General features: G+C 36.9%; 1 long non-coding RNA gene across 2 annotated transcripts in view; it reads right to left on the bottom strand.

Annotated features, from left to right (window-relative positions):
• Positions 1-7,009, bottom strand: part of LOC144221713 (uncharacterized) — a 43,320-nt gene extending 36,311 nt beyond the window's left edge. The window contains exon 1 of one of the 2 annotated variants that reach the window (XR_013332150.1): positions 6,924-7,009. This is a non-coding gene — a long non-coding RNA (uncharacterized LOC144221713). Of the gene's footprint in view, positions 1-4,296; positions 4,386-6,923 lie in introns of those variants that run through there. The other variant, XR_013332149.1, reaches the window with a different exon arrangement.
• Between the last annotated feature and the right edge of the window lie 6,856 nt (positions 7,010-13,865).

Here is a 13,865-nt window from a genome sequence, read left to right as displayed (position 1 = left end):
ACATCTATGTAATTTTAAGAAAATCCTAATGCTATGAAGAAATCTAATGAATGAAATAAATGTTATTACAAGTTAATCAATTTTAGAGCAAAGGTAATTTGTTGTCTCAAATAATGTACATGATTGGTCCTATTTTGTTTGCAAAATAAAAATAGTAAGTAATTTCTACCAATATTAAAGTTATTATTTCTCCCCAATTAAATTTTGATGCTTAGTTTACTTACTTTTTAAAAAATTTTTTGTCTTTTATAGAAGATTGTAACTTTCTCATAATGTCATATGAGATAAATTTTTCTTTATTTCCTCTGCTATTACCTTATTTTGTTTATTTTTCCATTCATTCTTTCTCCTGTTGAATCAATTGTTCACTCATTCTTTTTTGATTCATTTCATTGTCCATTTTTATTAGTCATTTTATATTGAGTTAAGCTTTAAGAATATTTGTGGCCATAAGATACTTACTATGCAACAGTTAATGGCTTACATAGATATTCATGCATAGAGTGTATAGAGTGATAAATACTACAGTAACAGCAGGAGGGTCCAATCTTACTGAGGTAGGGAGAGGAAAGTATCAGGCTTCCAGTAACACTGGTCTACAATTTAAAATAAGTAACGTTGGGGCGCCTGGGTGGCTCAGTTGGTTAAGTGTCTGACTTCAGCTCAGGTCATAATCTCGCAGTTCGTGGGTTCTAGCCCCGTGCCGGGCTCTGTCCTGGTACTGCAAAGCCTGCTTAGTTCTCTCTCTCTGTCTCTGTTTCTCTCTCTCTCTGCCCCTTCCCTACTTGTGCTCTCTCTGTCTCAAAATAAATAAACTTCAAAAATAATTAAATAAGATAGAAGAAGTCACTTTAAAAAGAATGACTGCTGACAGANGAAAAGAATGACTGCTTATTAAAAATGTGACATGTATAAAGTAAAAGTAAATGTCATACCTATCCTCGAAGTGCTTACACACTAGTCATAATCTGTGAGTACAGTGAGGTGTACAATTTAGAATTTGCACATGCAAGTATGTATGTGTATATATGTATACACGTTGTGTGATAGGAAAAATACACAAGAATAGATTTACAAAATGCAGCCTGACTATGTGTACTTCTCTGCAGCTTTTTTCTCAATCCCACAGAGAAAGTGCCATGGGCATCCTTGCACACAAGACCATCGCATTCTTACAGTAGCCAGAGACTCCAAACTATACATAAACCTCCCTTTATGAAACAAACCATCCTCATATTAATAAAATGAGAGGACTTCATCTTCTTTCTTTCCTAAAAATGATGCAGTCATGAACAGCTTACTGGGGAATTTCTATAGGATTACATTCTGAAAGTGGAATTTTTGAGACAAAGCATCTGCACATTTCAAATGTTGGTGGGAGAAGGTACTTTGTCCTTCAATTTACTTGCCATCAACTGTGTATGTTTCCGCACATGGTCACATTCACCATTGTTTTTTTTTTTTTTTAAAGTTAGCCTAATAGAGAAATTCTATATTTCATTGTTTGCACATACATTTCCTTATCAACAATTTGTCTAATTCATAATTGTTACTCTTATTTATTTCTTCTATTAAATACTTTTACTTTCTTTGTTCATTGTTCTGGTATGTTCTTTAAACATTTTATCAGTGATTTTAAAATTTATTAATACATAATGGCCATTAATCCATACTTTTCCACTTTTTTTTGTCATTTAGCAACTAATCATGTCTGTGGTTATCCATAAATAACCTCTTTCTCTATATTGTTTTAATTAATGTAACTTTATAGTATGTTTGCTATCTGCCAGAGACATCCTACCACTCTGAGTAATTCATTTCCAACATTTCAACAAATTCATGGTTTTCCTTACATATTCACTCTTTTTTTTTAAAAAAAAAAGGTTATTCATTTTGAGAGAGGGAGAGTGAGAGAGAGGCGGGGAACAGAGAGAGAGGGAGACAGAGAATCCCAAGCAAGCTCTGTATTGCCAGCATGGAGCCAGATGCAGGGCTCAAACCCACGAACCATGAGATCATGACTTCAGCCAAAACCAAGAGTCTGACGTTTAACTGACTGAGCCACTGAGTCACCCTGAAAAATGCTGCTATGGCTGATGTCAGAGACATTTCTGCATGTGCACTCTTCTAGAACTTTTATTATTTCAGAACTCCCTTTTAGATCTTCAATCCATTTTGAGTTTATTTTTGTGTATATTAAAAGAAAGTTTCATTCTTTTGGTGTTTCCTCAACACCATTTGTTGAAGAGACTGTCTTTTGCCCATTGGATATTCTTTCATGCTCTGTCGAAGATTAATTGACCATATAATTGTGAATTTCTGGGTTTTCTATTCTGTTCCAGTAATCTATGTTTCTATTTTTGTGCCACTTCCATACTCTTTTGGTTACAACAGCTTTGTAATATAACTTGAAGTCTGGAATTGTGATACCTCCAGCTTTGCTTTATTCAAATTGCTTTGGCTATTCAGGGTCTTTTGTGGTTTCACATAAATTTTAGGATTGTTGGTTCTAGTTCTGTGAAAAAATGCCATTGGCATTTTGAGATGGGTTGCATTAAATCAATAGATTTAAAACTGTACTATTTCCACAGGATTGATCTCCCAATCTGTGAGAGTTTCCCAGTCTTTCCTCGTTTTGAGGTATACTAGGCAGGTATCCTGTTGAATTTTCCATATAGATATTTCTTTTGTTTTTCCAAGTTTGGGTGAGGGTTCTGGGTTTGGGGAAAGAATACCACAGAAGAAAGTACTCTTTTTATCCATCATATCAAGGGGTAATGATGTCCATATGGCATCACTGGCGATACTAACCTTCATCATTTGGTTAGGATTCTTCCACTGTAAGTTTATCATTTTTGCCTTTCCATATGTACTACTTTTAAAGATATCAGCAAGCCTAGCACATCTTTAATGGAGAGATATAGGGAAGGGCAAAGAATTAAGCCCCACATCCTGAAGAGTGAGTATCCCCATATATTATTTGGAAATCTGTGAAAAAGATTTCTCACTTCTACCTCATTCAATTTTTTCTCTAATTTTATGGATTTTCTTTTTTTTCCTCATTGAATGTTAACTTTCTAAAATGCCTCCAGAAAGGACATCAATCAAACAAAACTAAGCTTATTAGACCTAAGGCAGTAAAGAGGAATACTACCTTGGCAGAAAACTAGTGCAGTGTCTCAAAAAGGGAGACAGAAGGAAAGAGATATGTTTATTACATTTTAGTGTCTGGACTGGATGATTTTAAAGTGAATCTTGCTGGGAGGGAAACCAGCTGGAATTTGGCAGGGTTTGAGAAATAATAATTTTGGATTGATGGCCACCATGAAGTGAGGGTCTTGAAATGAGTATTGATGAACAAGCTATTAGTCTCCATTAAAAAGCTATTTTAGTTGGTTCAGTCCTATCTTCCAAGAGCATGTATTTCCTAGAGCGAGTGACTGACTTATTTTTACTGATGCTCTATATTGTTTGATAGAGAAATAAGAAAGTACGCTTAGGTCCAGTTTTATTTAACATAGTGACTATACACTATGTTGGTTTTGGTTCCCTCTCACTCTCTCACTCCTTCTCTCTCGCTTTTTTATTGTTTATTTTGTTGTTTTTCTGGATTCTTCAGGTGAATGTAAATTTCATTTACTATCAGGCTTTTAAAAAACTATTTAATGCTATAAAATTTATTTTGAGTATGATTTTAACATATGATTTGATATGTAGTGAGGTTCATTTCTAAAGAATCTATAATTTCAGTTTTGATTTCCTTTTTAACACGAATAATAGAGAAAAGTATTTATCTTTATTTTCAAACATTAAAATGTTTGAAAACATTATGTTTTAAAAACATAAAAGCAAAATTCTGGCCCTTTTGCTTTTAACTTCTACTTTTATTGTCTTCCAGGATTATGACATATGAATTTTTCTCGCATTTTATTGATTTTTAAACTAAAATATGGTATGAATATTTGGGGAAAAGTTCTATATTATATGTTTACTAGAAATGCTTCAATCTATTATTTTGTGAAGTTCTATTTCTTTTTTATGTTTATTTATTTTTGAGAGGAAGAGTGTGAGCAGGGGAGGGGCAAAGAGAGAGGGAGACACAGAATTTGAAGCAGGCTCTAGGCTCTGAGCTGTCAGCACAGAGCCCAACACGGGGCTCTAATTCATGAAGCATGAGATCATTACCTGAGCCGAAGTCAGATGCTCAACTGACTGAACCACCCAGGTGCCCCCGTGAGGTTCTATTCCTAACGTTTTGCTGTATATGCTTTGTAGCTATGTTTTTTCAGTACTTACATCCTAATGACAGCTACATATTCCTGGTCCATCAAACTTTGGCCTTTTTGTTCCAGTTATTGCTCTTCCAGCTCCTTACACCACCTTTGCCACCTCATTCACCATGGCTTATACCCAGGGTCCCAGAAGGACTCTCCGGAAAACAGCTTCTTTGCCTTTTGGTATTCAGCCTCTAATTTTCCATCAGCAAATACTCTGAATTCTCCACAGGACAAGCTGTGGTTTCCTAGAACAGTCACAACTTATCCTATTAACAACAAAAACAACAACAACACCCCCAGAAGATGTCAGTCTGCAGAGAAGTACGACAGTGACCATATTTTCTATTATTACACAGAACATTTTTTTTACTGCTCATAATGAAAAGTCCAGAATAGCTTTCCTGATAGTGTAGTCTACTTTTTTATTTATCTCATTATATGGTTCATTTGGGTGATTTTTCTAGAATAAAACATTCTGTCATAAAGATGTATCTGTAGGCTCTACTTCAAAATAGAAACTCTTTATTTCCTTTGGAACATCACGAGAATTGTTACAGTTTCTCCCTCTTTTAAGGTTTCAAAGAATCTAGGGGCCACTCAGAGTTTAATTACAAAACATCTGTCATATACCCTCAGAGGTCTCTCCAAGAAAGAAGATTGCCCCAAACTTCTCTTTAGACCTGTGAGAGCGATTTAACATAGTTAGATCAGTCATTAGAGGCAGGTGGTATCTGGTCAAGTCCTTATTTTTCTGTCACTTACAGTGAGATCTTGAACAAAATTCTTAATTTGTTTACAACTAAATTTATTTAAGTACAGAATGAGAATCATATTACAACTTGCCTTATACCACTGTTGCCAGGACCAAATGAGATAAGATCTGGAATGTATTTTGTAAGAGCTTGGCATAGAATGAGGACTCAATACAAGATAGCTATTATTAGCAATGGAAGCTCAATCCTAAGATGATAAATATATGCCTGGCTCGCATATCTTGTCCCAGGGATTATTACCTTCCTCCTGGGCACAGATCACTGTTACACCTAGAAGCAAGGGCCAAGGACCTGTCAGTATCTGGGAAAGCACATGGAATAACAGAAGACAGGGTACAGGAAGCAGGTGCTGAGTGATCTACTTAATTCTGATGGATGGTATGTGTCTGACCTAGGGATATTTTTAACAGGCCCAGCAAAACTGCGGCAGATTTTACACTGTAGCCTCTTAAAAGTGCTGCCAGCACCTGCCAGGCTCTAGGACCAATGAGAGCTCTGTACAAAGGCATTTGCTATCCTTCCTGGCCAAGGACTGTTTTTTAATTATGACTTAAATCCCTTGTCACATCCTTACTATTCATCTGTCCATTAAAAAGTAAACATTGAAAAATATATCACTCGTGCTGGATATTCATTTTCTTTTCTATATTTAACTTTCTGAGAGGTGACTCCTGCCTCACACAAGCAAGGTGAGTCAGCAGATCAGTGACCACATGTGTGCACTGCAAAAGTTCCTGCATTATCCTTATGAGAATAAAAAGAATATGGCCAGTGCTTAGTTTCTGCCTTCCAGACCTAATAAAAAATAATCTTTTATGATCCATCTACAACAATTCAGGGAAGGGGATTTGGGGAAACACAATTACAGGTTAGCTCAATTGATCCAGTATAAACCACAATAACTTCTAACTGCATGTCTTTATGCATCTCAATTCAATTCTCCAAACATATTTCTGCCCTCAACTTTGTTGTCTTCCAGTATTCCCTATGAAAGAAGATGGTGCCACACTTACCTAGTTACTCAGGATTTAAATGCTGCATAACCTCTTATCTAATCCCTCAGAATGTGGCTGTCAGAGAGCAATGGTAATCAGAGCATACGTTCTTATTTTCACTCCTCGCACCACCTCTACCACCACCACCACTTGCACCACCACCACCATCAACCCATTGAAGTCATCATCACGTCTAAAATGGACAACTCCCGTAGCCTCCTAACTTGTCCCATTGCTTACTGCCTTTCATCTCTCATTCTATTCACACAGCAGCAAGAATAATACTTCTCAGTGGTAAATCAGATAACGTTACTCTTCCACTTAAAAGCTATCAGTGATTTCCCATCACACTTAGAATAAGTTCCTCAGTCCCTATTATTGCTTATAAGCCACTGCTTGGCCTTACCTCTAATTTTCTCTGTCTCCATCTCCTACCATTCTACTAGTTGCCTACTTCACCCTGGTCACAATGGCCCCCTTGCTATTTCTTAAGTAATCTGAGCACACTCTTTTCTTGGAGCATTTGCATTTGCTGTTCTCCAACGCTGAAAAACCATTCCTCCACATATTTGCATGACAGGCAAATTGTATCTCTTCATTCAGATTTCTGTTTATATATCTTCTTACAGAGTAGCTTCTTTTCCTATATTTCCACTCCTAAGAGAAGTTTTTTCTAAAACAGCATCCATTTCTATTTTATTATACTCCTTTGTTTTCTTTCATAGCACTTATTAGTTCCCAATGTTTTATCCTATCTATTTTTATTTTATGATTTTCTGTTCCTCCTCATACTAGAAAAAAGCTCTATGAGAGTGAGGTTCGAGCTATACTCTTCACTCTTGAGTTCCCAACATTTATAACACAGCTTGTCTCATTACCTTGTCTATAAACAGTAGACACTCCTTGAAGGTATCTTCTGTGCCTTAGCAGGTACAGGTTTATTTTCTCTTTGTAGCAATTAAAGTTTATTCTGCTGAAGACTCTATTAGACACTCTGTTATATGGAACTGAGGCAGAATCATCAGATATATTTTTGCAGCTGCTGCACTTCAGAATGCAAAAGGCACCCCTTGAATTTGTATCACATAGAAACTCTGCAGCTCTTCACATTGGCCCTGTAAATAAGAAAGACGAAATGATTGGACAGAGACCTAGCCTTGAAGCTAACAAAGAAGACCAGGAGAGGGGCGCCTGGGTGGCTTAGTCTGTTAAGCGTCCGACTTTCGCTTAGGTCATGATCTTGCGGTTCATGGGTTCGAGCCCCGCGTCGGGCTCTGTGCTGACTGCCAGCTCAGAGCCTGGAGCCTGTTTCAGTCTGTGACTCCCTCTCTCTCTGACCCTCCCCTGCTCATGCTCTCTCTGTCTCCTAGAAATAAATAAAAACAAAACAAAACAAAAAAAACAAAAACAAAAAAAGGAAGACCAGGAGAAACCAATAAATTTTAAGTAAATGGAATAATATCATCCATAAGGCCACTGTTAATATTACCATACAGGTGACAAGAGTAGGTGCATGGTCTTAACAGAAGTGATTTGAAGTCAAATTTCTCCCCAAATAGGTAAAATATAATAAATGCATAATTTTAGGGCATTAAAATGTGTGTGATTAATATTTAAAAAATAGAATGTGTCTGCTGAACAATTCATGTTAGGTAGATAAGAGTAAATAATGCCTGAAATTAAATTTATAAATTGTATTTGGAGAGGTAAAGAGAAATGGCAATAAATGATATAAATCTAAACATGTTGATGGTATTTTTCCCTCAATATCTTACAAATTTTATGAATGAGAAGCTTCAGGAAGAGATAAATGCTCTGTATATGTTTTTTCCATGCAATGAGGTGATAGAGATTTCAAACTGAAATGCATCTTGAAGTTATCAGGACTGAGAAGTCATCAATTTTTAGGTCTTCCCTCTTTTTATATCTACTGCTCCTCAGGTCATTTCATGCCCTGAACCATTTAACTCTGTCTTTCTCAGGTCTCTATCACTCATCTTAGCTCTCACTAACTTCTCTACTTTGGCATTTCACCTCTGCTTTCCTCCCATTAAACCCACTACAAGGCTCACAAATCATGGCCTCTGGGGAGTCATTTATCTTCTGTACTTCAGTTTCATCATCTATAAAACAAAAATACTACCAATCTTTTATGTATTTTACAAATATAGTATGGCATAAACCAAATAATATATGTGGAGAATGATGGAAGATGCTGAGACTATCTGAGGGTAAGGAGAATGGAGGAAGCTAGATCACCAGAGGAGCTGTCACTGCAGGAGGAACAAGGCCAAGCAGGGATCTAAAGAAAAAACATAAGGAATCAACAGTGGGAAGCAGGTGACAGAGAAAGTAACTGTAGATAATGCTTAAGGAGATAGTATGGAAATTAATGGAACATCTTGTGAAACTATAAAATAAGCACAAATGAATATTATCTTTTTGTTCATCAAAGAGTTAGGCACTGTGATAGCTAAACATATGTTATTATTTATGTGCAATGGAAATTGATTAGTAAAGGTGTGGCTACCTTTACAATGAGTTAGTAATTAGAATTAAGTAATTGTTACTGTTGCTGCTGTTTGTGCTTCAGTGGAATTCCATTATGATTAGGCTAACAGGGTTAAGACATAAGTGCAACATATATTGAAGGTTCAGCCTCCACTTTTATTAAAAGGAGTAAGAAAATGAGCAAGAAATAAGAGGCAATTAGAGTCTACCAATTACTAATCCCTAAAGATTCTGCATAAGAGACAACAGTAGAGATTCTTCACAACAGGGATGTGGATGATCGTCTATTGGCCTAAGGAAGGCAATGACTTGCACTTCATGCTTCTCAAGCCTGAAAGAGTTGGAATGCCCCTGTTAGTAGGATATATCTGAAGGAAATCCCAAGGAAAACTGAGAAAAGCTGAAAACATCATGTTATGATATAAACAGATCCTCTGATTCTTTTAGGATTAGGCACTAATGAAACTTCTCCTCCCAAGGGAAAAATATTACTAGGATAATTCCTCTTGCTCTTTTGAGACTCTGAAGAGGTGCTTAATTTTTGCTGAGCAAAATTATCCTAACTATATTTGTGCATTCAGTTATCCAGGCTTCAGAGTGCAAAGAAGTAAATTCCAGGTAAGTAAGTTAAAATCATTTTTCTATTTTACACATTGATTAGATGGAAACCTATGTCACTATTATACAAAGGATGCACATTCCAAACTCCTGTAAATGGGAGTCTTTCTGCTTTATTAACTATAACCTATACATGTTTTCCCTCCTGGAAAAAGAATATTATGTTTTAATGTTTTATTTATTTCTGAGAGAGAAAGAGAGAGAGACAGCATGAGAAGGGGAGGGTCAGAGAGAGAGGGAGACAGAATCTGAAACAGGCTCCAGGCTCTGAGCTAGGTGTCAGCACAGAGCTTGATGCAGGGCTCCAACCGTGAGATCGTGACCTGAGCCGAAGTTGGACGCTTAACAGACTGAGCCACCCAGGTGCCCCTGGAAAAGGAATTTTAAACAGCCTCACACTAGTCTTAAAGTCAAGACATTAAGAAGGAAAATTTAAGAAATTCCTGAATTTCTTTCTAGGAAATAGGTATTATATTAAATACTAGATTTCTATTTTGCTCTATAATATAAAACTGAATTAATATTTATTTCCAATTGTTCTTTTCACTCCACAAATATTTGTGGAGTACCTACTATGTGTCGAGCACTGTTTCAAGCAATGGAGATACAGAAGAAATCAAGAACAATATCCTCTTTTCACAGAACTTGTTCTAAGAGTGGGAAAGATAAAATGGAAGAGAGGTGATACATAGATAGAAAGACAGCTAGAAGATAGAGTTGATAGGTATAGACGTCATGAGAAAAATAATAGGTAAATGGGCTGGAGATCTTGGTAATTCATAAACTTCAACCTCAAATTACAAGATCTAGAGAAAAAAATACTCCTCTCCAGAGAGTGACGATGACAAAGTCTAAAGACTGGAACCAGTGGGGTGCCCTGGTGGCTCAGTCGGTTAAGCACCTGACTTTGGCTCAGGTCATGATCTCATGGTTTGTGAGTTCAAACCCCGTGTCAGGCTCTGTGCTGACAGCTTGGAGCCTGCTTTGGATTCTGTGTCTTCCTCTCTCTCTGCCCCTCCCCTGCTCACATTCCGTCTCTCTCTCTAAATAAATAAACATGTTTTAAAAAAAGACAGGAACCAACTAAATTTTGAATAACAGGGAAAAGTCAGTTTGATTGGAACAAAGTGAAAACAGTGGCGAACATGACGTGAGGTTGGGGAATAAGTAGAAACTAGATCACACAAGACCTCACAGGACAGGACCAGAGTTTGATTTCATTTTATGTTATGTATCCATCACCTATTCTGTGTAACAAAACTCTCTGAAACTTAGTGACTTAAGCCAAAATACTAATAGAGGTTTCTCACAAATCTGCAGTCTTCCATGCAGCATCAGCATCAGCTGGAAGGGATTCAGTTGGGGGCTGAGTCAAGACAACTTATGCACATGACTGCTGAGTTGAAACCATCAGATGGCAGCTCAGGCAGGACTGTAGGCCAGGGGCCTCGATTCTTCACATGGCCCTCTCAGGTCTCCTAGGATTATACAAACATAATGGCTAGGTTTTAGGAGCAAGCAGTCCAATAATCTAGAAAGGTGTATCATACTTTATGACTACTCTCAAAAGTCATGTAGCATTCATTATCACAATCTTGCCCAGGTTCAAGAGAAGGGCAGTGCTCCTGATAGGAGGAGGATCAAAGATATATTGTAAGAAGAAAAAGTGAGACAGGAAGTCTTGTTACAGCCATCTTTCAAAAACAATCTGACGCAGTTTTGTCTTTAGGTTACAAAAATGTATACCCCTTTTACATGTGAAATATATTCATTTCCTTTCTCATGAATGAAAAGTCTCATTCCATAATTGCAGCAGCTCAAAGCCAAGAATCTTATATCTAAATTAGATCTAGGTATGGGGGATGTTCTTTGTGTGCAGTTAATCTAATACAGCTCTTTGAGCACTTTTTCTTATGATGTGATGACATGTGACACATTTGACTAAAACAGATAATTTTTCTAGATCTCCAAATACTCAAAGTAATATGGTAGGACAGACATTGGATAGATGCTATAGACACTCCCATTGAAAATGGCAGGGACAACTATAAAACTAATTCACCTTTTTAGGGCATTTACTTCTTACAGAATCTGTCCAAAACAATTAAGCTGCCCCAGGAAAGTGAATTAAAAGTGATTATTCTCGATCATTCATATCTCAAGGACAGTAGGATTTCCAAATCTAGATGCAGGAAAATAAAAAGTTCCATTTATGCTTTTGCCAAAAAAAAAAAAAAAAAAGGCAGGGAAACGGAAGGAACACAGAAGTCACTGGTGTATAGCAATTCTGAAATCCAAGCAGGCACATGTTGCCAGTTCCTTGACGAGAGTTTAGCCCTACTCTCTGGAAGTTATTCTTCATGGCTCCTGGTTCAGCTGAGTAAGTTCTTGGCCGTTCCTTCTGAATCTTCCTTCCTCTTCCCTAAGCCTTCTTAAGCTTATTTCCTGCTTCTCAAGGTTTGAGGGTTCAAAGCCCTTCTCAAGTTTTATTGTTTCTTTTCCTTTTATTACAAGACAATACAATTCCTTTAACAATTTGAGTGTGCTTTCTGTGTATTGATTTATAATTCACTCCACTGACAAAACACTATAACCATAAATTAACCATCAGTCTCTTCTAGATAAGCCATTCTCTTCCTTGAACTCACCATGACACTGCTGTGGAAAAACATCCTTAAGATTCTTATAAACCATACTCTATAATGGACAGGTCTGTAAATTACACTACTACGATCCTTAGAAGGGCTTTTATCTACTTGAAAGGCTCTATGAGGAAGTACCTCAGATCTTTCTCAGATTTTAATAATGGATTTTAGAGTACAATTAATCTTCTCCCTTAAGCCAATCCTTAATAGGAGCACCATTTGCCACCAAGAGAGATTTGAGAAGAGAAATAAGATTTATTCTGAAACTGGGAAAGTTCCATTATATTTAAGAGTTCATTTTTAGCTTATTTCTCTCTTCTCACATTATATCATAGATAATGAAAAAATTCCAGATGACACTTTGAATATTCTGCCTGAAAATTCCCTTAGCTTGATCACGGAGCTCACTGGAACATTTCCTATTTTCCATGTTAGTTCAAGTAATACTGTTGCCAGAATTTCCATTACTACAAACATCTTCCAATCACATTTTCCTTATTTTCCTTTGAGCTGTCGGAAACAAATTCTTTAGGCTTTCGTTAACATTTTGCCAAGGCTTCTAGCTTCCTCTTATGGTCTGTCCCAAAGCCAGTGCTACATGTTTTAGGTTTTTTACAGTAGCATAGCACTTTTAAGTAACAAAATCTGTTACAGTACTTTCTATTAGAGTATTTAAAAAATTTTAACATTTATTTATTTTTGGAGACAGAGTGTAAGCAGGGGAGTGACAGAGAGAGAGAGTGAGACGCAGAATCTGAAGCAGGCTCCAGGATCCAAGCTGTCAGCACAGAGCCTGATGCAGATCTCAAACCCACGAACCATGAGATCATGCCCTAAGCTGAAGTTGGAGCTACACCAACTGAGCCACCCAGGCACTCCTCTATTACAGTATTAAAAAACAAAAAAAAATCTATCCAAAACTTAGTGACTTAAAACAACAACAACAATTTTCTTTGCTTATCATTCTGCAATCTTAGCTGGGCTTGATGTGGACAGTCCATCTCTGTTCTAGATGTGAAGATGACTCACAGAGCTGACAAACTAGCAACTGGCAGTTCACTGGGAACTTAACTGAGATTGGGGAGACCTATTAGTTACTCTCCAGCTTGATGGGCTGCTTGGGCTTATTCAGGCATAAGGACTAGGTTCAAAAGCAAGTATCCAAAGAAAACCAGGCATGGTTTTGTCTGATTTTATCACCTATAGTGTCACTTCCACTGGAATCACAGGGCCACCAGACTTATAGGGAGGGGACATAGACTTTCACCTTTAAATTTCTTTTTAATGTTTATTTTTGAGAGAGCGAGAGAGAGAGAGACAGTGTGCGAGATAGGGAGGAACAGAGAGAGAAGGAAACAGAATTTGAAGCAGGCTCCAGGCTCTGAGCTGTCAGCACAGAGCCTGATGTGGGGCTTGAATTTACAAACTGCAAGATCATGACCTGAGCTGAAGTTGGATGCTCAACTGACTAAGCCACCCAGGCGCCCCTAGATTTTCACCTTTAGTAGTAGAAGTATCAAGTCACATGAGAAGAGCAAAATGTGGGAGCCATCTTTAGAAAATAAAATTTGCCCATATGAGAAGACATTGATTGGCTTTGAGTCAGATTAGTAATGTGATCTGATTTTTTGTTGAAAAAGATCAATCTGGCAAATGTTACAAAGATAGGCTACTGTTTAGTGAGACTGGAAGAAAGGAGATTACTAAAGAGGTTATTTCCATAGTTTAGAAAAGATCCAATGACAGCTTGCACTAGGAAGAGGTGGAAATGAAGAGAAGTTTGGAGATACATCATAGAGGTATAATCAATGGAAATAGATTAGATGTGGTCATTGAGAAAAAAAGAGGAATTAAATTTTACTTTTGTATTTTGTCCTTGAAAAGTTGTATAAATTGTAATCATATTTACTGAAATAAAGACTAGGGAATGAACAAATTTTATTTTCTTTTACAAGGACAAAAGATCAAGGGCTCAGCGTTGTATGTGTTAAGTGTGAATTCTTACTAAATATATCAGTGTCAATGTTAAGTAGACCATTTCATATA

The sequence above is a fragment of the Crocuta crocuta genome, unplaced genomic scaffold (genome assembly GCF_008692635.1).
Source record: "Crocuta crocuta isolate KB4526 unplaced genomic scaffold, BGI_CrCroc_1.0 scaffold21, whole genome shotgun sequence".
Taxonomy (NCBI): domain Eukaryota; kingdom Metazoa; phylum Chordata; class Mammalia; order Carnivora; family Hyaenidae; genus Crocuta; species Crocuta crocuta.
This window is presented reverse-complemented; position numbering and strand designations above follow the sequence as displayed.